Genomic DNA, 27,621 nt, shown 5'->3' with positions numbered 1-27,621 from the left:
TGTCCACAGGCTGCAGTTCTTCTGGTCATGATACAGTTCCAAAGAATGGTATCAAGTTTGTGTCCACTAGTGAGGGACATGATTTTTACAAACTGGCAATTTTTTGAAGCCCCTCACAGCTGTTGATTTTTTCCTGTGGCCCACCACTGTGAGGGAGTTGAGGAATACTTTTGGTGCTAGTTTGTCTTCTTTTTTATTTATTTTTTAAAAAACTGAAAATTGTTGCGTAGATAGCTGCAGGAGCAGCTAGAAAAAGTTTCTGAAGAAAAAAAAATGAAAATAGAAGAGAAAATTTGAGGAGAAATATAGTATATACCCATGCTTTAGCTCAGACAAAAAATGACTGAAAATTCTCATGAGTCAGCGCCTGCACGGGAATTCCTGCACATGTTCAGTAGAGCTCAAAGTGCTGCATCTTGGAGACCCAAGTTCTTTTGGTGCCACCAGATGACATCACCCTTATATAATGGCTAATTCTGCCTGCATATTGATAAAAATTCTAAAGTAGTAACGAGGAACATCAGGGAAATGATTGCCCTTGATGATCAGCTCCTGCAAGTAGTGGAGAGCGTGGACTCTAAGTGTCTGCTGAATGTATTAGCTCCCAATTACAAAATCTTCAGGAGTACATTTAGTAGAAAGGTCATCTCCACCCTGTGCAACCAGTGCTGTAGTCACATGCAGGTGCAGATGTCTAAGACAGAGGTGAGCAGCAAGCATATCACCATTGATATTTGATTGAGCGCAAATGCTATGCATGCTTACCTCTCCCTGACAGCACATTGATGGGACTTGTCTGAAGCAGGGGCAGGTGGTATTTGCTGCACACCCATTTATAACATAGCCCCCATATCACTTTGAATATTCTATCAGCTATTCTGCAGTGTTGGCAGCTAGACTGGAGAGGCAGGATTGCTGAGGCAAGTTTCCATGAGACAGACAATTGGTGCATATATGGTAATGAAAATTGAAGAGGGGGGTTTTCAGGGTATGTTATTGAAGAAATTGTTACAGAAGTACAGGAAAATAGCTGGACATTTCCATGAAGCATATAGGGTGGGCAGCTTCTCCATGAGAAGAAGAATTAATTTGTGATGCTACAAAAGCATCTGATTCAAGAAGTTGGCAACTATTGGAGTTCCACCTACATGATGCTGCAGAAGTTAGTGGAGCAGAGATAGGTGTGGATCACCCCCTGGGGTATCATGAGTAGACAGTTATGAGGCAGCTTGTACAAATCCTGAAGCCTTCAATAATTCCACAGAGGATCTGAGTTCTGGAGGTGCCACCTATAGTAAATATTCTGGAGAAAAAATTAGAGGCCTTCAATGAACAAGAGTGACTGGAAGCAGAAGTATGCACTTTGTGGACTCCTTGCAGCAGCAGGTATATGAGATCCTGAAACCTCTCAAAAAAAAAATAATACCTGCATGCTAGCCTGTGATCCATGCTTGAAAAGGAGTCTTGTCCTCCAGTCCCAGCATCTCACATTTATCAAGAAGATATAGATAACTAGGGTCTGAGACCCATAGTTCCAGAGGCAAAGGAATATAGCCAGGAAAAAGAGGCTACCTGTGAGAGTAGTGCAAGCAGAAGAAGCAACTGTCATCTACCATTTACTCCTCCACCTTAATATGCCAAAACCACACTGTGTGCTAAGAACTATGTCTTTTGGAATAGTCCATATCTAAAACAGCTGTCAAGAGAAAACTTTGGCCTACCCCAGCAAAGGAGATCACAGCAGAAATTTCTGTGAAACAGAAATATATAGCCCTTTGAGGAGATGGACACAGATGTGATGATATATTGAGCACACAAGTCTGCAGCCTAGCCATACCTGGCCAAGATAGCTCAATATTATCTTTCCTTCTCATTATCCAGCATGGCCAGTGAATATGTCTTCTGAATGGCAGGGGGAATCATGAGACCTCATCGCTCAAGACTGGTGTCAGAGTTGATAGAAAAGTTGATATTTTTGAAACTCACTCTACCTTTGCTAGGGTTTCAAGAATTTCCATGCAAGTGGTAAGATGACTGAAAGCAAATTGAAGGCTTTGCTACTGCTCTGCCTATCTCCATGTCCCAGATGTATCTCCTTAGGGATCTTGCTGCTTCTTTTCTATCTACCTACCATGTCCCTGAACTTAAGAACATAAGAAGTTGACATACTGGGTCAGAACAAATGTCTGTCAAGCCAAGTATCCTGTTTCCAACAGTGGCCATTCCAAGTCAAAAGACCTGGCAATTACTCACTTGATCTAACATTCATAAATAGCAACTATCTAGAACACTTAGCAACAAGCTACACACAAATTCCTTGGTCTGACCACCTCCTTATTCAGTCCAATATTAATATTCTCAATCCTCAGACCATACAAACTCATAATCCCATAGAATTTAAATATCAACCACCCTATAACAACAATGAACTAAAGGACAAATTAGAAGAAGAACTAAAAGACATAACACTTAATGATTGTAACTCAGCTACAGAACTCTGGTTAGACTCAACTAAAAAAATAGCCGATGAAATAAACCCCATCAAAACAATAACTATCAAAGAAACAAAACAAAATAACCACTGGCATAATGCAAAAATAAAAGATGCAAAAAGAAAGCTCAGAAAATTTGAAAAAATCTGGAGAAAACACAAAACAACTGAAAACCTAACCAAATTCAGGAAACATTTAGCTTTCTACAAACAACTGATCCTTAATACTAAAAAAGAATACTATTCCAATAAAATAGAAAAGTTTGCCAATACCCCAAGAACCTTATTCTCCATAGTAACGAAGCTCACAAATGACAAACAAGAATCACCTCAAAGTCTTCCTGAATCAAAATGCAATGAATTAGCTAAATTTTTTAGTGACAAAATATTAAACCTAAGAAACAAACTCCCCAAAAACAGCAAACAAGCAATCGTAATGCAAAAAAGAGATGTTAACATATGGTCCTTATTTATAGAAATATCTGAACAAGAAGTTGAATCAATGATAAAAAATATAAACCCTGCTCCACATAAAATCGATACAATACCAACAACTGAGATAAAAAAGATTACCAATGTAGTAACCCCAACACTAACTAATATCATAAACCTATCCCTAACTGAAGGATTAATGCCAGATACACTAAAAGGGGCAATCATTAAGCCAATCATCAAAAAGAAAAACAGTGACCCATTAATCCTCATTAACTACCGTCCAGTCTCAAACCTTCCATTATTAGCTAAATTAATAGAGAAAACAGTACAGAAACAGCTAGCTGAACATCTAGACAATAATAACATACTGTACCCTTCACAACACGGCTTCCGAAAACACTACAGCACTGAGACATTACTTCTCTCACTAACAGACAACATACTAAGAGGTTTTGATAACAGTAAACATTATATCCTTATAATGCTTGACTTATCTGCAGCCTTTGATACAGTAAACCACAAAATACTACTAAAAAGACTTGAAGAAATTGGATTATGTGACAAAACAATAAACTGGTTCAGATCCTACCTAAACAACAGGTTCTTTCAAGTCCAGATAAAAAACACATTATCAGAAAAATTTAAACTTGAAACAGGAGTACCTCAGGGTTCAGCGGTCTGCTACCCTCTTTAACATATATATGCTACCCTTATATCATCTGCTGGCAGGCCTAGGGATAATACATTACATTTACGCAGACGGCATTCAATTAATTCTACCAATAGACGACACAATTGAAAAAACATTAAATCTAGCTAACATGTACCTAGACATAATTAAACAACTACTAAACCAGATGGAACTGGTTATCAACATTGACAAAACTGAATTCCTTCACCTTGAGAGAAAACATACTAAAATCATTCAACACCGATAACCCTAAGAAATAACCAAAAAATTGAGCTAGCCGAAAAAGTAAGGAATCTGGGAGTAATAATGGACCCAGAAATCAACCTGAAGCAACACATATCTATAAAAGTAAGAGAAGGCTACACAAAACTTATGGTCCTCAGAAGATTAAAACCATTACTCACACCTGCCCACTTCAGAACAGTATTGCAAACACTTATCTTTTCTAGCACTGACTACTGCAACGCACTGTTACTAGGACTCCCAAGCACATCGATAAGACCACTCCAGATACTTCAAAATACTGCAGCCAGAATACTAACGGGAAAAAAGAGGAGGGACCATATAACCGAAACTCTAGCAGACTTACATTGGTTACCCATCGAATACAGGATAAAATACAAAGCCTTATGTACCATACACAAACTAATATACGATAAAGAAGCAGACTGGCTAAACACAGCCTTACGAGTACACGTTCCACAAAGAAACCTCCGCTCAGCAAACAAAGCACTACTAACAATCCCTTCAGTAAAGTCAGCAAAATTAACCCAAGTGAGAGAAAGGGCTTTATCATTGGCTGGGCTCAAACTATGGAACACGATGCCACCCGAACTCAGATTACAGAATAATCTCAAAACTTTTAAGAAAAATCTAAAAACATGGCTCTTTAAAAAAGACTTCACTAAAGAGTGTGGAGGGTAGAGAGAGAATGAAAGTACAAGGTAATGCAGATGAGAATGAATTTAATCAATCCTACTTTTAAGAAGTAATATTTCAAAGTGATAGTAACTCAATAATATACCTGGACTTGACCAACATTACTCAAATAATGATTTTATTTATGAAATTGTAACCAAACTTTATTGGCACCTGTTAGAATGTAAGATATCCTACATTTACTTACCTTAGTCTATGTGCCTATTTGTAAACCATTGCGATGGTATATAACTTAGCGACGGTATAGAAAAGTTTTTAAATAAATAAAATAAATAAATAGATCTCAAGCTATTATTCCTTATTGATTAATAGCAGTTTATGGACTTCTTCACCAGGAACTTATCCAAACCTTATTAAACCCAGTTATACTAACAGCTGTAACCACATCCTCTGTCAATGAATTCCAGACTTAAGTGTACATTGTGTGAAAAATAATTTTCTCCAATTTGTTTTAAATGTGCTACTTTCTAACTTCAAGGAGTATACCCTAGTCCTTCTATTATCTGAGAGAGTAAATAACCAATTCACATTTACCCATTCAAGGCCTTTCATGATTTTATAGACTTCTAACATATCCCCACTCAGTCATCGCTTCTCTAAGCTGAACAGACCTAACATCTTTAGGCTAAGGTTTTTTGTTTTTTTTAATCAGACTTTAGACTTTACATTAGTTGTAAAAATGAGAGATTCTGGTTAAGAATTGTCTGAGAGAGAATGTCTATAAATGGGCAATTACAAGTAGTATACAAACCACAAGAAATCCACCATTTTAGAGTGGTCCAGAGAACACACACAGTAGTTTTTCCTTATCAATCATTTTGACAAAACTTCAGGTGTTAGAACAAAGGAAATTGTTCTGATCATGCCATGTACATAATATACAGTTTCAAGGCGGGATAGGCAAGACTGCTGATGATAGCTGAACAAGAGAAGAGACCCAGAGTCCTCAATACTGTATGATAATCTGTTTTGTTTGTTCCCGAGCGTTCTCATAAGTGTTTGGTTTTAGTATATATTATACAGAAAAATATAGCTTAAATATAACTTTTCTTAGTTTCACATAAGTTGTGGTAAAGTGTTATTATTTGTCTTAGTTATGTCTGTATGATCCAGACTGCAAGGTAAATACCTCACTCCACAGCCCATTACAGTCTCCGGTATCTCTGGCAGCCATAGACACCGACAGAACCGACAGCTCCGCCAATGTTGAAAGCTCTGTGTCCATCAGTGCAACTCAGAGGTCCCTCGATGCCGATGCCAATGTTGATGGATTGGTTTTAGCTGGCCCAAAGAGTCATTCCATCTTGTCGAGCCAGATTTTACATCTTTTGGGGGTCATCTGGGCTCACGTGCTTCAACCAGAATGTTCCTGTAAGTTATGCATCGAGGGCACCATTTAAACCTGGACATGTCATCTCGAAATAAAAGAGACACAATATAGAAATCAATAGCGGAGGCTCTCGGCTGGTGGGCACCGAGCACACTGCCAACCTGGGGATCAATTGAGAAATAAAACTTAATAAAAAACATTGAGAAACCCAGCTAGTGACAATAAGAGGAGAACTGGGAGGGATTGCACGTTCACCGCGTGAACCCATGAAAAAAGAAGTACAAGAAAACTAGTGAGAAAAAAGTTAACTTCTTTAAGAATGTCATAATGCCTCTATATTGTTCCATGGTCAGACCGCACTTTGAATACTGTGTACAATTCTGGTCGCCACATCTCAAAAAAGATATAATTGCGATGGAGAAGGTACAGAGAAGGGCAACCAAAATGATAAAGGGGATGGAACAGCTTCCCTATGTGGAAAGGCTGAAGTGGTTAGGACTGTTCAGCTTGGAGAAGAGATGGCTGAGGGGGGATATGATAGATGTCTTTAAGATCATGAGAGGTCTTGAACAAGAAGATGTGAATCGGTTATTTACACTTTCCAATAATAGAAGGACTAGGGGGCATTCCATGAAGTTACCAAGTAGCATATTTAAGACTAATCAGAGAAAATTATTTTTCACTCAGTACACAATAAAACTCTGGAATTTGTTGCCAGAGGATGTGGTTAGTGAAGTTAGTGTAGCTGGGTTCAAAAAAGGTTTGGATAAGTTCTTGGAGGAGAAGTCCATTAACGGCAATTAATCAAGTTTACTTAGGGAATAGCCACTGCTATTAATTTCATCAGAAGCATGGGATCTTCTTAGTGTTTGGATAATTGCCAGGTTCTTGTGGCCTGGTTTGGCCTCTGTTGGAAACAGGATGCTGGGCTTGATGGGCCCTTGGTCTGACCCAGCATGGCAATTTCTTATGTTCTTATGTTCTTAGGATATTGGAGACAAGTACATATGCCAAGATTATAATGGATATAAACTAACATTAAAATATGCAAAGACAAAGGGGGAGAGATCCATAAATTGGTGGAGGGAAAAAGACCTATGAATTAGGGATGTGAATCGTTTTAGGACGATTAAAATTATCGTCCGATAATTTTAATATCGTCTTAAACCGTTATGGAACACAATACAATAGAGATTCTAACGATTTATCGTTATAAATCGTTAGAATCGTGAGCCGGCACACTAAAACCCCCTAAAACCCACCCCCGACCCTTTAAATTAAATCCCCCAGCCTCCCGAACCCCCCCCCAAATGACTTAAATAACCTGCGGGTCCAGCGGCGGTCCGGAACGGCAGCGGTCCGGAACGGGCTCCTGCTCCTGAATCTTGTTGTCTTCAGCCGGCGCCATTTTCCAAAATGGTGCCGAAAAATGGCGGCGGCCATAGACGAACACGATTGGACGGCAGGAGGTCCTTCCGGACCCCCGCTGGACTTTTGGCAAGTCTCGTGGGGGTCAGGAGGCCCCCCACAAGCTGGCCAAAAGTTCCTGGAGGTCCAGCGGGGGTCAGGGAGCGATTTCCCGCCGCGAATCGTTTTCGTACGGAAAATGGCGCCGGCAGGAGATCGACTGCAGGAGGTCGTTCAGCGAGGGTTCCGTCGCCTCGCTGAACAACCTCCTGCAGTCGATCTCCTGCCGGCGCCATTTTCCGTACGAAAACGATTCGCGGCGGGAAATCGCTCCCTGACCCCCGCTGGACCTCCAGGAACTTTTGGCCCGCTTGTGGGGGGCCTCCTGACCCCCACGAGACTTGCCAAAAGTCCAGCGGGGGTCCGGAAGGACCTCCTGCCGTCCAATCGTGTTCGTCTATGGCCGCCGCCATTTTTCGGCGCCATTTTGGAAAATGGCGCCGGCTGAAGACAACAAGATTCAGGAGCAGGAGCCTGTTCCGGACCGCTGCCGTTCCGGACCGCCGCTGGACCCGCAGGTTATTTAAGTCATTTGGGGGGGGTTCGGGAGGGTGGGGGATTTAATTTAAAGGGTCGGGGGTGGGTTTTAGGGGGTTTTAATGTGCCGGTTTTGCGATTTTTCGATTTTTAGATTTTTCACGATTTTTCACGATTTTTCACGATATTTTACCCCCCCAAACGGCAACAATACGATTCCCTCCCCCTCCCAGCCGAAATCGATCGTTAAGACGATCGAGGACACGATTCACATCCCTACTATGAATCTGTCTTTGATCCAGCATAAACCCTACCTTCTATGATCTAATCGCAGCTATCCTACCTTGAGGAATCACTTATTAGTCAACAAAAAATGGATGTTGATTAGTGAAGGTTGACATTGTTTCTGTGTCAAAGATCAAAAAAATTTTATCATTCGGAAATTACAAACTTTATTTATATTTCTTGGAAAACCAAGTTGATCCCATATATTTTACAATATCAATCAGTTTTTCTAATACAGTACTAATGAAATTGGTAAAATGGTTCATCTCCTTCACTTCAGGTTAAATTAAATAAAAGGGGAAAGGGAAATTACTAATATATGCCATGGTAATGGGCTTTGCAAATAAAATGGTCTAAATAGAGGCCATTACCGAATGATTTGCTTTTAGCTGTGCAGGTCTTGAATTTTAATTGAAAACAAATTAACAGAAAACATTTCTCAGCTTACCAGTTTGAATTTATCAAATATGTGCCGCCTTTCCCCAAGGTGCAGCTTAACTTTTCTCATAGGATTTTTAAGCAGGACTTAGCACGTAGGAAGAAAACTGTATTCAATGGAGAGCTATTTAAGGAAATCAAAATGTGAGTCATGGATTTCAAATCACGGCAATCCTCTGTTCCTATCTGGAGATATCAAGGCAATTATAAATGAATGGAAACAGTTGTTGAAAGTATACAGATATTCTATAAAATATTCATTTATGATTGTCAGTTAAATGTATATTATGTACCACATGCTAAAGATATTTTATTTATACATACTTATACCTATTTCATATTTATTTCAAGTTTGTTAGATTATTTTAAATACAGATGATCAGTTGGTTGTTCTTTCTTATTGCGTTAATGTTAACTAGAAAAATTTGTTTTGAAGTGTGCCTATGTATTCTTAAATTCATCACAGTCTGTATATACCTATGGTTTGCTCACTGCTCTTTCAGATATGCATGATGTCATTGTGGGGAGAGATATGCATATTTGAAAATGGTTGCTGAGGGGAAGAGATATTAAACTAAAATAAAAGCAAGAATTAATGCGGGTGCACCATGGGGCAAATCTTTAACCTTACGCGAGGGCACAGATTTGTTCATGCAACCTGGCGTGAACAAATCTATGCCTGATTTTATAACATGTGCATGCTGCTGCATGCATGTTATAACATCCAGGGTCGGTGCGCACAGAGCGGTGCACAATTCCGCAACTTGCGCGCGCCGAGCCGAGCAGCCTGCCTCCATTCCCTCTGACTTCAGAGCGGCCTTAGAGGAACATTTTTTTGGTCCCCCCCCACGTTTCCCTCCCTTCCCCTAACACACCCCCCAGCCCTAACTAAATCCCCCCTATCTTATTTCATGGAGTTACCCCCGCCCCCAGACCGCCGTCACGCCTCCGTCCCCGCCCACAAACTGCTGCCACACTCCCTGACATGCCCCCGGCCCACTGCCACACCCCCGGACAAGCCCCTGACCAGCCCCTTATTCGAAGCCCCGGGACTTACGCGCGTCCCGAGGCTTGCGCACGCCGCCGAGCCTATGTAAGATAGGCTCGGCGCGAGCAAGGGAAGGCAGGGGTAGGGTTTTCAGTGGTTTCTCACGTATCTTAGATGTTTAAAATTATGAGAGGTCTAGAACGGGTAGATGTGAATCGGTTATTTACTCTTTTGGATAGTAGAAAGACTAGGGGGCACGCCATGAAGTTAGCATGGGGCACATTTAAAACTAATCGGAGAAAGTTCTTTTTTACTCAAAGCACAATTAAACTCTGGAATTTATTGCCAGAGGATGTGGTTAGTGCAGTTAGTATAGCAGTGTTTAAAAAAGGATTGGATAAGTTCTTGGAGGAGAAGTCCATTACCTGCTATTAAGTTCACTTAGAGAATAGCCACTGCCATTAGCAATGGTAACATGGAATAGACTTAGTTTTTGGGTCCTTGCCAGGTTCTTATGGCCTGGTTTGGCCTCTGTTGGAAACAGGATGCTGGGCTTGATGGACCCTTGGTCTGACCCAGTATGGCATTTTCTTATGTTCTTATGTTCTTATAGGGATATGCAGAGGGACGCCATACATTGCATTCGGGATTCGGATTCGTCGGGGTGCAGATTTGTTGCATTCGGCGAATCGTTTTTCCATACGGAAAATGGCGCCGGCCCTTTAATATTCACATTAAGATGCAAAATGGCGCCGGCCGTATGGCAACATGATTCGACTGCAGGAGGTCGTTCCGGACCCCCGCTGGACTTTTGGCAAGTCTATTGGGGGTCAGGAGGCCCCCCCAAGCTGGCCAAAAGTCCCTGGGGGTCCAGCGGGGGTCCAGAATGACCTCCTGCAGTCGAATCGTTTTTCTGTACGGAAAAACGATTCACGGTAGGAGATCGTTCCGGACCCCCGCTGGACTTTTGGGAAGTCTTGTGGGGGTCAGGAGGCCCCCCCCCCAAGCTGGCCAAAAGTCCCTGGGGGTCCAGCAGGGGTCCGGGAGCGATCTCCTATGCTCCTGACGTCGGGGGACAAAAAAACAAAATGGCGCCGGCGCTACCTTTGACCTGTCATATGACAGGTCAAAGGTAGCGCCGGCGCCATTTCTACAATGCACGGAGGTCCGAGAGTAAAAGATCACACCGGGACCCTTCCTCTGGACCCCAGGTAATTTAAGGCATTTTGGGAGGGTTCGGGGGGGTTCGGGAGGGTGGGGGATTTATTTTAAAGGGTCGGGGTCGTTTTAGGTTTGTTTTAGTGTGCCGGTTTTCCCGCCCTCCCCCTTCCCCTCCCCCTTCCCCCGATTTACGATTTTTTGACGATAAATCGGGGGAATTGTTATTGTATCGCGGCTCTAACGATTTTTGACGATTTAAAATATATCGGACAATATTTTAAATCGTCAAAAAACGATTCACATCCCTAATAAACAGAGTGCTGAGTTCAGGGTGGAATTGGGGGTAAAACTGGGGACAGCTTTCATGGCCTCCCAACCAAAAGGGCATTACACTGCCCCTGTTTTAATTTGCATGCAATGACATGCACGTTTTTGAGTGCTCATGCTAATGTTTTTTAGGACCCCTTTAATATTCACATTAAGATGTCCTGCATAGCTCATTATTTTTAATGTGCTCTTGAGGGTTTTAAAGTTTATGCCAGAAGGTCTTATGTGATTGGATCATTAAAGCTCAATAACAGATCTCTGAAACTGTATTCTTGACAAAACAATAACATTCTTAACAATGTAGATTCCCAAATAGATTTGTTGACTTGATATATGACTATGTTGAGTAGTTTGGACTTCTTGAAAAGTAATGCTGGAGTGGGTAATGGCAATGCTTTAAAAACAGAATATACTGAATAGTGGTCTTTTTGGTATATAGACAAAGTAAAATACTTCTGAAAAATTCCTATTAGAAATAGAGGACTAAATTGGTTATCCTAATTTTTTTTCATTATACTGTTATTTGTCTTATTAATTACTGAGAAGCATATTTCTGTTTAAAGAAAGAAATATGTTCTTTTTAAGAAAATTTAACAATCCTACAGTTTCAGACTTTGAGGTGAAATGTAGACCAGCTCACAAGAACACCCAGGTGGATGTCCACTTTCAGTCATTTGAAGTGGAGGATACCCTGAAACCCCCCAGCCATATGATCGATCCTGCCCGAATCCTCCTGGTGGTTCCATACCCATTCCTTCTGGAAAGACGGAAGTTCCCCGCTGGCTCCATCAGAAGGTTCTTGAGTGGGGGCATGATTCCCATATAGCAGGTCACCCGGGCTAAGCACAAATTTTAAACCTAATCCAAAAATTTTACTGGTGGCCCAAGTGAAGAAGGATGTCTGGAATTATGTGGAATCCTGTCCCGTTTGTGCTCAACAAAAACCCCTGGTAGGTCGACCTTACGGCCTTCTACAACCCTTACCGGTACCTCAGGAGCCATGGACTTATCTATCCACGGATTTCATGGTCGACCTTCCTCCCTCGGAGGGCTGTCGAGTCATCTGGGTGGTCATTGATCGCTTCTCCAAAATGGCCCACTTTGTGGCCCTTCCTGGACTTGCTACCACGTTGGAGCTAGCGAGACTGTTTACCATACATATCTTCCATATACATGGACTACCACGACATATTTTTCGGACAGAGGAACTCAATTTGCCGTAAAATATTGGTGATTGCTAGGGATGTGCATTCATTTGCAACGCATTGGCAATCTGAAACGTATATGTCCTTATTTGTTGTATTCATGGGCTCGCAAAACGCATCGTGATCCCCTACGAATACAACATATCATATTAGTTTCATTCTTTTGGCTCGCAGTGATTTTGCTATCTAGGAGATAGCAAAAACCAGCCCTTTCCTGTGAGTCATAAGTGACCTCACAGCCCTGTCATAGAGTGCGTCAGACAGGTTGGCAAGGAGACCAGAATGCAACCTATCAGAGCTAAGCAATGTAAGCATTTTTGTAATGCAGCCAATCGCCGCTCTCACTCAGTGCTCCGTGACGATATTCCTGATGATGCAGCACTATTTATACATTAAGCATGTGGTGTGCCACACAGTTTCTTGGTGGGGATGGTCTGGGGAGGTGGTCCGGGGAGGTGGCTGAACTCAGAGCTAGTCTGAGTGTGTGAAATCTGTATTCAATTGCTAGCTACTTTGATAGAATTTTCCATTTAAAAAGATATTTGTTCAATTTGGCTGCAGTCCTGCCGCCAGCTAGCCATGCTGTTTCTGACCGCACTTTTGTTATTGATCTGAGATAGTCTCTCTCTCTCTGTGCCACTAAGAGAAGCTGCTAGCAGTGGCATTTTTCTGCTTATTTTACCCCTTGGGGTAGGTTGCAAGCAGGATTTGGCTGTTGTGGGTGGGAGATATATTAAATTGTTAGCTACTTTGATAGAATTTTCCATTGAAAAATAAATTTCTTCATTTTTGCTGCTGTGCCAAGCAAGCCATCCTTTTTATTTAACTGCAGTTTTTTTATTGAGCTCAGGCTGTCTCTTAGTGCTCTTTTAAGCCAAGAAGACACGCAGTGCACTCACTGGGCATCAGTGGGCACTGGGCAGTTTTGCAACTCACATATATATTATTGGGACAGCAGTGCTCTCTGAAGCCAAATCCCCAGTGGACCTCTTTTGTAGTTATAAGCTTGGAGTGTGCACAATACACTAAGGTCCCAGTTTAAGTGTACATTCAGGCACAGTCTCATGGGCCTGGGGGCACTTTTGCAGACTCACGTATATTGGGACAGTGGTGCTCTCTGAAGCCAAATCCCCAGTGGGCATCTTTTATAGTTACAAGCTTGGTGTGTGCACAATACACTGCGGTCCCAGATGTAGTGAACATCCAGGCACAGCCTCATGGGCCTGGGGGCACTTTTGCAGACTCATGTATATTGGGACAGAGGTGTTCTCTGAAGCCAAATCCCAGTGGGCCTCTTTTGTAGATGATACAAAATTTTTCAGAGTAGTTAAATCACAAGCAGATTGTGATAAATTGCAGGAAGACCTTGTGAGACTGGAAAATTGGGCATTGAAATGGCAGATGAAATGTAATGTGGCTAAGTGCAAGGTGATACATATAGGGAAAAATAACCCAACCTATAGTTACACAATGTTAGGTTCCATATTAGGTGCTATTACCCAAGAAAGAGATCTAGGCGTTATGTGGATAACACATTGAAATCATTGGTTTAGTGTGCTGCTGCAGTCAAAAAGCAAACAGAATGTTGGGGATTATTAGAAAAAGAATGGTGAATAAAACGGAAAATGTCATAATGCCTCTGTATCGCTCCATGGTGAGACTGCACCTTGAATACTATGTACAATTCTGGTCGCCACATCTCAAAAAAGATATAATTGCGATGGAGAAGGTACAGAGAAGGGCTACCAAAATGATAAGGGGAATGGAACAGCTCCCCTATGAGGAAAGACTAAAGAGGTTAGGACTTTTCAGCTTGGAGAAGAGACGACTGAGGGGGGATATGATAGAGGTGTTTAAAATCATGAGAGGTCTAGAACGGGTAGATGTGAATCGGTTATTTACTCTTTCGGATAGTAGAAAGACTAGGGGGCACTCCATGAAGTTAGCATGGGGCACATTTAAAACTAATCGGAGAAAGTTCTTTTTTTACTCAATGCACAATTAAACTCTGGAATTTGTTGCCAGAGGATGTGGTTAGTGCAGTTAGTATAGCTGTGTTTAAAAAAGGATTGGATAAGTTCTTGGAGGAGAAGTCCATTACCTGCTATTAAATTCACCTAGAGAATAGCCACTGCCATTAGCAATGGTAACATGGAATAGACTTAGTTTTTGGGTACTTGCCAGGTTCTTGTGGCCTGGATTGGCCACTGTTGGAAGCAGGATGCTGGGCTTGATGGACCCTTGGTCTGACTCAGTATGGCATTTTCTTATGTTCTTATGTTCACAGAAACCATCAAAGACATGGGCACAGATGTGCTGGAATATTGGTCCCACAAGTCCAAAATCTGGCAGACCTAGTGAGAGTGGCTCAGCACTATCTCACTTGCCTACCAATGAGTGTGCCCAGTGAAAGAGTGTTTTTGATGACAGGGGACATTGTAAGCCCTCATCGCTCCAGGCTGTCACCACACTTGATGGAAAAGCTAATGTTCCTGAAAATTAATCTGTCTTTGCTTGGGATTCTGGATTTGACATGCAAGTGGCAAAACAAATGAAAGGAATTTGAAGGTCCTAAAGCTGCACTGTCTGTCTGTCTACTGTGCCCCAATACCAGCAAAAGGGCCTACATCCAGCATCCAGCAGCATCCAGTTGCTGACTGCATCTGACTACTATGTCCCCAACACAGTCAGTTGGGCCATGCTTCCACAAACACACTGCTATTTCCTCCCAGGCCAGAGAAGCCATTTGAAGAGCCTCAACACCTCAATGCTGAGTCCTGCTGTGTCCCCAATATGGCTAGTTGGGCCACACTTCAACAAACACACTGCTGCTGCCTCCCAGGCCAGTGAATCCATTTTGTAGGCCTAAATACACCAATGCTGAGTACTGCTATGTTTCCAGCACTGCCAGTTGGGCTACACACATCCTGCTTTCTCTACCATGTCTCCAAAAACACCAGTAGGGCAAACATGCACTGACAGCGTTTGCCTGCCTTGCTCTTACCAACATCACAGAGGCCAACATGCATTGCTTTGACACATTCTGCCTGCCTTGCCCTGTTTACCATCACTGAGGACAATGTTCACTGACAACTTCTGCCTGCCTTGCCCTGTTTATCTTCTCAGTGGCCAAAATGAACTGACACTTTTTGTCTGCCTTGCTTTTATCAATATCGCAGGGGCCAACATGCAATGACACCTTCTGCCTGCCTTGCCCTTACTAGCATCACAGGGGCCAACATTCCAGACTTTTTCTTACCACATTACAGAGGCCAACATGCACTGACAACTTCTGTCTGCCTTGTCCTGTTTACCATCATTGGGTCCAGCATGCACTGATACCTTCTGCCTGCCTTGCCCTATGTAACAGGAGTACCCTAATAAAAAATAAATAATAAAAATAAGACTTACCTGATCCTTGGGCTCCAGGGAGGGAGATGATGTCTGAATGGCTCCTAATTTGGTGAGGCCTGAATTAAGATGTCCGAGGGCAGTGACAGCAGCAGAGCAGATGTTGATGTCAACACTGGATCAGGTTGCAAGATATAAAGAGACTGAAAGACAGAACTGATCCAGAAAGGGAAAAACCTGTAAAAAGAAAAAGAGAGAAAGAAAACCAAGATCAGAGAAGTAAAACAATAAAAAGTAAAAACAACATGCTAGCAGCAAATGTATTAACACACCCCAAGATTAAGAAGGGAAACAGAGCTAAGGATAAAAAGAAATAGAAAACAATAGCTAAGACAAGAACTGCAGCAACTAAACTAACACAGAGAGAGAAGGCCAGCCAGCAATGATGTAAGACAACAAACCTTTCTTTAAAAAAAAGGCTAAGGTCACCTCATGGAAGGCTGTCAGGTTACGTTGATGAAGCAGAAAAGGGAAGGCCATGATCCTAACATGTTGAGAGTCAAACCATGTTTTGGTAAATCACTGGAATCATTAAATGAAGAAACTGTGCAAAAAAGCAACTGAGGCACAGGAACTACTGTAAGAAGGAGCCACAAATACCCCAGAAGTGTCACGATAAACTATCCTTCCCACCACAAGAGACCATGCCAAGTAAGGCTGCAGAGTAATGGCAGTGAGAAAGAGGCAGTTGCCTGAGCAAACATTGGGGCGTGTGAGAAGAGAGTAGCCAAGGGGAAAAAAGCTGGTTCATCCACCAAACAGTAATGAAACATGTGTGCCTGGAAGGGCTAAGAGATTGGCCAAGCTGTGAAGCAGTGAGAGGGAAGATACACTGAACATCAAGCACAGAATAGGGGGATAAGACCGCGATGAGAGAAGGAGAAGGCAGCATCAGGCCACAAAGCATAAAGAGCTGCGATAAAAGTACCAGAAGTGCAGTCCAGGGCTAACCTCCCTGCTGCAGGAGAGTTGGAGCTGGGAAGCAGAGGCAGCAATACGATTGGGACCATGGAGAAACAATGATACAATGGCCGAATCCCAAGAGAAGTGGGGTGCCAAAAACACTGGGACAAGGTACCATGCTGAAAAGAAGCCGATTGCAGGAACAACAGCAATGAATAAGAATGGCTGAGAGGGAAAGTAGAGGGCTGCGTTGCACTAGAAGAAGCCATGATGCTGTTAGAGGTTTAAAGAAGAAGAAAGATCATAAAATAAAACCTAGAGGATTAAGCTGACCGGCAACGATCAGCTGTAATAAAGAAAGCTGACACTGCTGGCAGAGACCTCTTTCCAGGACAAGAGCTACTATAGATAGATAAAGAAGATGCTTACCCCTGCTGCTGCCACTGCCTTTGCTGTCTCATCTACCTAGGTGAGTACCTTTGAGCCCAAATGTTTTTTTTTAATATTATTTTAGATATTGCTGTGAGAATCTGAGATAGAAAAGAAGTTCAGAACAAGATAAGAGATGTCATCAGTGACATCACCAGCACCCACACAAAATGCTACCAAAAGCTAGGTATCACCCGACCAACAAGTATGTTAGAGAAGGTATGTATCCAGGTAATTATGTCATTGGCTTCCCTGGATACAAGCAATACATTCAGTGCAGGTACACCAGAGCAGGTTAAAGCACTGGAAACAAATTAAAAAGTTTCAAAAGTTGAGAGTTCACTAATAATACTAAAAACTAAACAATATCAGTAGAAATAAAAATGAAATATAAAATATAAAAAGAACACTGAAGCAATAAGAACAATGACCAGCAGCCCATGGAACTATTTCTTTTTTATAATTCTCTCTTTATTAAATTTCAATTTCACCAAAAATGAAACAATTTTTTCTAGACATTATAGAGGCAAAGTTGTGTATAACCAAACAGGTCAATACAGTAAAATCCGCGGGAGAGCGGGCGAGTGCCCGCTCTCCTGTGTGCACGATTCACTAAAAAAAAAATATTCAAATTAGGGCCCGTGGTAAAAAGAGGTGCTAGAGACACTAGCGCGTCCCTAGTGCTTCTTTTTTGACAGGAGCGGTGGCTGACAACGGGTCTGACAGCTGCTAGCTTACCCCTTACTGAATAAGGGGTAAGCTATTGCGTTGAAAACGTGCATCCAAATGCGGGTTAACAGTGCGCTCTGCCGGAGCGCACTGTACTGTATCAGCTTGAAAGTAAACAAATTATTTCTATCTGCAGATTTGCGATATAATGTAGTCTGAATGCCAACAGGGGCTAAAAGCTTATGTATTCAGCTCTAGAAGGTGCTAGGGCTTTTTTAATCATAGGAAACCCAGAGTGAGTGATTCTTTCAAAGAAGCTATCATATGCATATGTACAAAAAGTCCACTTAGGACGATTTGTATTTGATGTTACCAGTACCAACAGGCATTCAGACTACATTATATCACAAATCTGCAGATAGAAATAATTTTCTTAGATTTGAGAGCCAACATCCCCGACGATTTAAAGAAGGTCTACCTGTTGGACAATTTTTTCGAATTCGCAGAATATGTTCAGAAAAAGAAGAGTTCTTTGATCAGGCTAATACACTTGGAAATAGATTCCGTGAAAGAGGCTATCCAGATTACACCATCAAAAGAGCATTTAAAGGAGCTAAATTCTCTGATCGAGATCAGTTGCTACAATATCGTCACAGACCACAAACTTCCAACTTGATTTGTGTTTTACCACACACCATGTCAACTCAGCAAATTAAATGAATTATTCAAAGGAACTGGCATGTGCTCAGTCCACACTCTATTTTTCAATCTCCCCCTATGTTTGCATACTCTAGGGGAATCAATATCAAGCAACACGTTGTGAGGGCAGCCCCCCAGCTGAAACCAACTATCAGCATAGTAGGACAAATTCAATGTGGGAGATGTATTTTCTGCACACAAGCACTCACAGGCATCGAATGGATCGATCCAAAAAGTGGCATCATAATACGCAGGAAACAAGAAGTAGACTGTAATACTACCCATGTAATCTATGATCTAGTTTGTCCCTGTCCTTTAATATATGTTGGTCGCACCAAACGGCAGATCCAAACTCGACTCAGTGAACAATAAGGACATTAAAGCACTCACTGTACAACATTGCATCACCTTTAATCATTCCTTTGAAGATTTTAAGTGTTTGATTCTTGAGCATGTGCCCCACCCATGGCACTGTGGGGACAATCAATTCTCAATTTCAAGGAGAACCAGTGGATTTTCTGGCTACAATGTATTGAACCTGCAGGTTTAAACGAGAAAGTAGAATGGTATTCCTTGGTTTAACGTTAGCATCAAGTCCTTGGTTCAATATGGCCTCCTGATAACGTAGATGTCCATTTAAGGTAAGCTGGGCTTCCCCAGCCTCTCCAAAATGGTTACCAGATGACGCAAATACCCAATTAAGGGAGATTGGGCTTCTCTAACTTTTTCAAAATGGCCACCGTATGACGCCCATGTCCTTTTTTGGACATTTTGACATCACATCCACCTGTCAATCTCCGAAATTGGTGGGATTTTTTCCACTTCAGATGTCAGCATTTTTCAGCGCATCGCTATCAATCACAGACTCATCAGATGCAGTAGGTCTTCTCCATGCATGTAAGTTTCTATTGTCAGAATTTTTTAAGTTCATGACACGTTGCAATTTCAATGAATGATGATCAATTTACTTTTGCATATTCTTAGCATGTTTGAAGTCTTCGTCTTACCGACGCATTGACCGTCCTGCACCAGACCAAGTAGGTGTCCCGACATATCCAATACAGCCAATGTTAAAGATGTTATACATCTCTGAAAGGATTATTTTGTCACATATTGCTTGAAGTATTTACCAGTCAAATTGCCGGCATCTAGCAAATCCTGTTTCCCTGAAGAAGGATTGTCTTCTGAAACATTGCAATGTCGGACAGCATATGACAGCATAAGAGTTTCTATGCATGAAGCCCGGTATGACCTGATTGTGAACCACAGTACTGATAACATCAAATACAAATCATCCTAAGTGGACTTTTTGTACCTATGCATATGATAGCTTCTTTGAAAGAATCACTCACTCTGAGTTTCCTATGATTAAAAAAGCCCTAGCACCTTCTAGAGCTGAATACATAAGCTTTTAGCCCCTAGTGACACTATATGAGGTTTCTCCAGAGTTTCAACAAACATTTTCCTTTTTACTTTGAGCTAGATTTTTTGCACTTTGATATTTAGTAGTTCTCAGCTATTTAAAGGATTTTCAATATATTGTATTTACTGAAAATTAATAAAACATCTGCAGGGGAACTTTAAATAAAAAGATGCACGCCAGTCAATAGTTCTAGTTTTCAGGGCAAGAAACTGTTTTCTAAGCACCTGTGGGGCTTAGAAACATCAGGGAAAACAAAAATGTTTTAACCACAGAATGGTAGATCCTTATTTTGAAAGAATTTATCAAAAATGGATTCTTTTTCTTTTTCTAAAGTAAAAGAAACAGAGTTGTTATTTTATTTATAATGTCTATAGATTCTTCAAGAAATGTTGATATACCTGGGGATTGTTCTTCAGCCCTCCCAGATATATTATTCGATTGGACAGGGAAATAATAAATTTTTGATATGGAAGGAATCTCATTATCTTTATAAGCAAGATTTTCCTTTAGGAATTTAACAAACATCTCATATGGTGATAACAGTCTTGTGAATGGAAAATTTACACAACGTAAGTTCTTAATTCTTATAAGGTTTTCTACATTCTCTATCTCTTTATGTAATAACAAATTATATGTTATATGCATCCTCTCAACATCCTGAACATTCTGCACTTTTAAAGACAGATTTTTCACTGAAGATTCCAATTCAAGTAATTTCTTCCCTTGATCTTTATTTGCCACTCTTTTCCCATTAACCATAGCAGAAAAAGAAGAATTCATCTGGGTAACATTTGAGTCAAGCTTTAGTAGCATCCTCCATAGATCCCCAGGGTAACGCTGAAAGCATCTACTGTATTTACCCGTATAGTCCCTGTGTTTACAGTTATGGTTCCATTGTCACCTTCCTGATAATTTAAAACCGGAGATTTGGGAGCAGTAAGTTTCACCAACAGAAAAGCAAGTTCTCCGTCACATATGTTTGCTGCTTCACTCTCAATGGAATTCTCCATCTCTGTAACTCCTGGGGGCTGTAGAGGAGTTGGTCCTATGCCAGGATTCAAGGAGATATCTAACATGTCTCTGGCGCAGTCCTCTCGTGGCAAGTTGAGCCTGTTGATATGTACGTCCTTCGGTCCAAGCCTTGAAGGAGCCGGGGAGGAGGTAGTGATTTTCGCCTTCTTCTTGAGACCCATAAATTCCAGGCAAAAATCAAATATTACTCAAATACAATCAAAGGCAGTCAAAGCTGATCTAAGCCACATGTGCACCCCTTTGGCATGCGTGGCCTAGGTGGTGCACCGGTGGCATCGGTGCGCCGCTTCTCATCGGGTTTTAAAACCTGATGTCCCAGTCAGATGATGTCAGTGGCCCAGCCCTCAGCAAATAGCTGGTTGTAATCAGGGCTCACTGTTTGTGCCAGGCAGGCTTCTTCTCCTCCTCTCCTCCTTCTCAGCTCCTCAGCACACCGCTCCTCGTCGGGTTTTAAAACCAACGGTCCCAGTTAGATGATGTCAGTGGCCCAGCCCTCAGCAAATCAGCTGGTTGTAATCAGGACTCACTGCTTGTGCCGGGCTGTCTCCTTCTCCTCTTCTCCTCCTTCTCGGCCTCTCAGCATGCCACTCCTCATTCGGTTTTAAAACCCGCAGTCCCAGTCAGATGATGTCAGTGGCCCAGACCTCAGCAAATCAGCTGGTTGTAATCAGGGCTCACCGATTGTGCCGGGCAGGCTCCTTCTCCTCCTCTCCTCCTTCTCGGCCTCCAGCCCATGAAACTATTTCTAAGAATTACGTCATCAAACACATGAATATCCAGAATATAGAAAGAAAGAGGCAGTTGGGAAAAGAGTTAGGAGCCAGCTTTTGATGAGGGAGGAGATGTTTCACTGTTCTCCCAATTTTAAGGCCTATATGTGGAGGGAAATCAGTAAAAATAAAAGAACAGCTTTAGAATGAATGATGTATGCGTGGGTTGACTGTGTATTGTGATTTTTTAAGTTTAATTAGAGTAAGAGGTTAAGATTGGTAAATTAAAAGATGAGTTGTATCGCATCATAGAACAACTCTATAGTTATAACATTAGTTGAATTGACAAGGAAAGATACTGTAAGAATAAGAGGGAGACTGTATCGAAAACAAAATGTGGCTCTTTTAATCTAGAGATAGGGAAAAGCAATTATCTATTTTTATTTAGTTAGAGTTTATACAGTGTCAATTACTTTGCATCAATAATCACACACTAGGTAACACCACTGACATACTATATGGAAGATCCTGGAGTGGGATAGGGAGTTAGCTGATATTTTGAGTTATTGAAAGAATAGTACAGTAGCTGAAAAGAGAAGAAAGAAGAAAAGAAGTGCAACACTGGCCAGCAATGTAAGAAAAGAAGAAAGAAGAAAACAGATAGCAATAGGTACATGTACTATAAAACAAACAACTAGCCAGGAATGAGCTCAACAAAATCTTGAAAAAGACTGACAATAGAAAATTTGAAACAAGAAAAGAAAAAGAAAAAGACAAAAAATATAATTATCTTGAAGCACTTGATCCAATTGTATACAGCAATACTGAAAAAAAGATTTTGACAAGGAATCAATTTGCAGATATAGTAAATTATAGACTGTTATTGAATATAGAGTAGAGTATAATAATATCAATATGATATGTATCTAATAATAATATATTGATTTCATTATAGCTGTTGATCTCTTGAATGTATTTTCTAGATTAATATGAAAAAGAATATTAAGAAAGATGTTATTGACATGTATATATTGTCTTATTTTATAAAGCTATTATAAATAAATGTTGAATATTGTTTAGATAAAACTGTAGTCACTGCTAAATTAATTTATAGATGTTCAATTTTTATTTAGATTTAGATTTATTTTTGTTTTAATATTCTGCTTTTCGGCACTTCAAAGTAGATTGCATTCAGTACTATAGGTATATCCATATCCCAGAGGGCTTACAATTTAATTGTGTTACTGTGGTATAACATTGCTCTACTTGCTGCCTTATCATACAACTATAATATTTACCGTTCACTACAGTCTCAATCAAGTCTTTGACCCCCACAGAACACAGTCTACATCTATATACTACCACTGGGGTCCGATCATTCCTGCTTCTTCCTGACACATTCCCAACAACAAATACACTGGGGTTGGACTCAGCTTACTTCCTCCTGTCATGTCCCTATCAACAACAATGGGGCTTCACTCTTCCTCCTACTTCCTGACATGTCCCTGTCAACAACACTGTGGTCTGTTGCATCCTGCTGCCTCCTGACAAATCCTCATCAACTATACTGGGGTATGACTTAGCCTGCTGCCTCCTGACACATCTCTGACAACAAAACTGGGCCTGTCACAACGTTTTGCCTCCTGACATGTTTCCATCAACAACAATGGGGACTATCACATACTGCTGCCTCCTGATGTCCCTGCCAACAAGACTGAGGTCTGACACATCCTGCTGCCTCCTGACACATTCTCATCAACTACACTGTATCTGTCATAAACAGCTGCTTCCTGACTTCTTCCCATAAACAACACTGGGGTTTGTAACATCCTGCTACCTCATGACACATCCCCAACAACAACACTGGGGTTGGACTCAGCTTACTTCCTCCTACCATTTCCCCATCAACAACACTGGGGCTTCACTCCTCCTTCTTCCTGACATGTCCCTATCAACAATACTGGGGCCTGTCACATCCTACTGCCTCCTGACATGTTCTATCAACAACAGTGGAAGTTCTCACATCCTGCTGCCTCCTGGCATCCCAAACAACAAGACTGAGGTCTGATTCATCCTGCTGCCTTCTGACACCCTGTCAACAACATTGGGTCTGTCATATCCAGATGCTTCCTGACCCTCTCCCATCAACAACACTGGGTTCAATCACATTCTGCTGCTTCTTGACACATCCCCATTAACAATACTGGGATCTGTGGCATCCTGCTACCTCCTGACACATCCCCAACAACACTGGAATCAGACTCAGCTTACTTCCTCCTTCATGTCCCCATCAACAACACTGGGGCTTCTCTCCTCCTCTTCCTCCTCCTAATTCCTGACATGATCCTATCAACAAGACTGGGGTCTGTCATATTCTGCTGCCTCCTGACACATCCCCATCAATAATACTGAAGTCTGGAACATCCTGACACATCCCCATTAACAACACTGGGGTCTGTCACATTCTGCTGCCTCCTGACATGGCCCCATCAAACAGCATTGGGGCTTCATCCTACATCCTAACATGTCCTCATCAATGAGGCCTGTCACATCACCAACATCAACACTGGGATCAGACTCAGCTTACTACCTCATGTCATGTCCCCATCAATAACATTGGGGCTTTGCTTCTCCTCCTACCACTTCACACATCCCCATCAATGGCATTGGGGCCTGTCACATCCTGTTACCTCCTTATACATTACCAACAACACTCAGGCTTCACTCCTCCTACTACCTCCTGACAAGTCTCCATCAACTAAACTGGGGTTTCACATATCCTGCTGCCTCCTGATACATCCCCATCAACAACACTGGGGTCTGTAACAACCTGCTGTTTCGTCCGTCGGTTGCAGACGGCTGCGACTGCTTTGCCTTACCTCTTTTTCTCCCCTTTATCTCTCTTTGGGCAAGATGACTGTCTCCAGTGCCGAGTGCCTCAGCGTTTCCAGACCAGCAAGGGCATCCCCATCCTCCATGCTCACTCCCGTGGCCTCCTAGGGTGCAAGCATGCTCATCTCCGACGCTCAAATACACGTCATGGCGGGAACCTTGGGGGCGGCCCCACCGCAGGATGTCAGTACCTCCGGGTATATCTAGCCTCCACTTCCTCTACCAATTTGAGTTAGCAAAGACTTCGCTTCGCTACTCTGCCTGCTCTAAGCTGTACACTTAGATGCCACTTTCATGCTAAGGACCTCGCTCCAGCAGAAGCTCTAGACACCCGCTCCTCGGGGGTCTCTCGCTTCCAACTTCCCTTCGGGGTTCTCACTAACCAAGACAACCACTCCTTGGAGGTCTTTTCTCTCTATTCATTTCAGGATATTGGACCATTTGGTACTCGCTCCTCAAGGGCCTATCTACTTCATATCCTGCACCACGGACCTTCGGTCCCACCATTCTACCATCAGGAAGACGCCTTCACTCTGTGAGTACTTCTACGATCTGGCACTCCAACTCCACCCACTAGCCACAGCGTTACCCGCACTGCGGGTTCCTGCCTATTGTGAACATCTGGGTGAGACTATACTTCTAAGCCTGTTGAGCGTTTTGGCACTTCGTGGATCAGTGCCTTACCTTCCTGCTTCACCATCTATTTAAAGCAGTACAATAAAGACTCTATCCATTCTGTGTCTGCTATCTGTGTCAGCCTATCACAGTGGTTCCCCATGGGGCTCCTCCCCGTGGGCAGAGTCATCTCCATTGCGACCAAGGGTCCACAATGCCTCAAACATAACACCTGCTACCTCCTGACACATCCCCAAACAACAACACTGGGATCGGACTCAGCTTAGTTCCTCCTGTCATGTCTCCATCAACAACACTGGGGGTCTATCACTTCCTGCTGCCTCATGAAACATCCTCATTAACAACACTGTAGTCTGACTTAGCCTGCTGCCTATTGACAAATCCCCGACAACAAGACTGGGGGGTCCATCACATCGTGTTGCCTCCAGACACATTCCCATGAACAACACTGGGGCCTGTCATCTGACTACCTCCTGACACGTCCCCATCAAAAACACTAGGGTATGTCATATTCTGCTGCTTCCTGACACATCTCCTTTAACAAGATTGGGGCCTGTCCTATCCTTCTTCCTCCTGACACATCCCCAACAACTACACTAGTGCCGGACTCAGCTTACTTTCTCTTGTCATATCCCCATCAACAAATTACAGATTTATGCCTCCTTCTAATTTCTGACTTGGCCCTATCAACAACACCGAGGGCCTGTCATATCCTGCTACCTTTTGAAACATCCACAAGTACATTGGATTCAGACTCGGCTTACTTCTTCCTGTCATTTCACCTTCAACAACACTAGGGCTTTACTCCTCCTCCTATCTCCTGACATGTCCCCATTAACAGGACTGGGGCCTGACACTACATTGGGTCTGACAGCACATCCATCAGAAGCCTTTCACTACCTTACCCTTACACCATTAGCATAGGGGTCTGGCAGCACATCCAGAAGCAGCCTTACACTGTTTCCCAGCACCAATGGCACAGGGCTCTGGCAAGAAATATAGCAGTATCATTACCTTGCCATGTACCTCACACAACCACAGAGATCAGATATATACTATTTTCCAAACATCACCACAGGGTATTGACTCCACTGAGTTCCTCTGCCTGCTTAGTCAAAAGCATCACCGAAGGGTCATGACTCCACTGAGTTCCTCTGCCTGCTTAGCCCCAAGCACCACTGCAGTCATGATTGCACTGAGTTCCTATGCCTGTTATGTTCCAAGCACCACCAAAGGGTTGTGACTCTACTGAGTTTCTCCACCTGCTTTTCCCCAATTACACCACTGAGGCTTGAATTCACTGAATCCCTCTAACTGTTTTTTTCCCAATTACCACCACTGAGGCATGACTTCACTGAGTTCCTCTGCTTGCTTTTCTCCATTTACCACCACTGAGGCATAACTCCATTGAGTTCATCTGCCTGCCATGTACCAAGCACTGAGTTCTTCTGTCTAGTTTTACCCAATCACAACCTCAGAGGCATGACTTTATTAAGTTACTCTGCTTCCTTTTCCCCAAATGCCAACACTGAGGCATGACTCCACTGAGTTTGTCTGCCTCCTTTTCAATAAACACCATCACTGAGGCATGCTTCACCTGAATTCCCCTGCTTGCTTTACCTCAACAACTGTTTGGGGAAAAGCCGGCAGGGGAAGTCAGTGGAGGCATGCCTCAGCAGTGGTTTTCCAAAACCATTAGGGCATAACCTACTGAGATCCCCTGCCTCCTTTTCTCCAAAATCCACCACTGAGGTTTGGCCTAATATAGCCAGCATAAGCCAGTCTTGCCTCAACAATAACCACTGTCGCCTGACACTTCTTGGTACAGAATACCATACTTTAACCATAACTACTGTGGCCTAAAACTTCCAGCTGCAGAATGACATCCTCCAGCCATAACCACAGTGGTCTGATGCTTGCAGCTGCAGCATGCCATGCTCCAAGTATATCCACAGTGGCCTGAGACTAGGGATGTGCAGGAGAAAAAAAAATGTTTTCATTTTCAATTCATTTTTGGGAGGTTTTTTCCCACAAATTTCATTTTGAGGATTGTTTGATTCATTTCATTCATGAGAAAAAATAAATCAAGCAATAAAAAAACATCTGAAAAATGAAAACAAGGCATCTAGGGGCCTCCTGCCTGCCTGCCTGAAAAATTCTAGGGCCAGGATCCCCCCGGTCCCCACTTACCTGGTCCAGTGAGGATCTGCAGGCTAGGCCTAGGCCCAGGCTGAAGTTTCTGCCTTGAGTAGATCGAGGGAGCAATATGTCACTGCCACCTTGTCCTACGAAAGTCTGATGCCTCAGCTGAACTCAGAACTGAAGCCTGGGCCACAGCCTAAGCCTGAGCATAGACTCAGGCCCAATGCTGCTACCTGGCCCAGAGGCCAGGTCCCATCACCGGTGCCTCGGCCAAGACCTAGGCCCGACACCATGACGTGACCTGGAGGCTGGGTACTGACATTGGGGCATTGGACTAGGCCTAGGCCTGTGCCTGGACCAAGGCCTGATGCTGTGACCTGGCCTGGAGGCTGGGTTCCAACGTCAGGGCCTAGGCTGAAGATAGACCCAGGCCCTGCACTG

This window comes from Rhinatrema bivittatum, chromosome 5, assembly GCF_901001135.1.
Source record: "Rhinatrema bivittatum chromosome 5, aRhiBiv1.1, whole genome shotgun sequence".
NCBI classification, from domain to species: domain Eukaryota; kingdom Metazoa; phylum Chordata; class Amphibia; order Gymnophiona; family Rhinatrematidae; genus Rhinatrema; species Rhinatrema bivittatum.
This window is presented reverse-complemented; position numbering follows the sequence as displayed.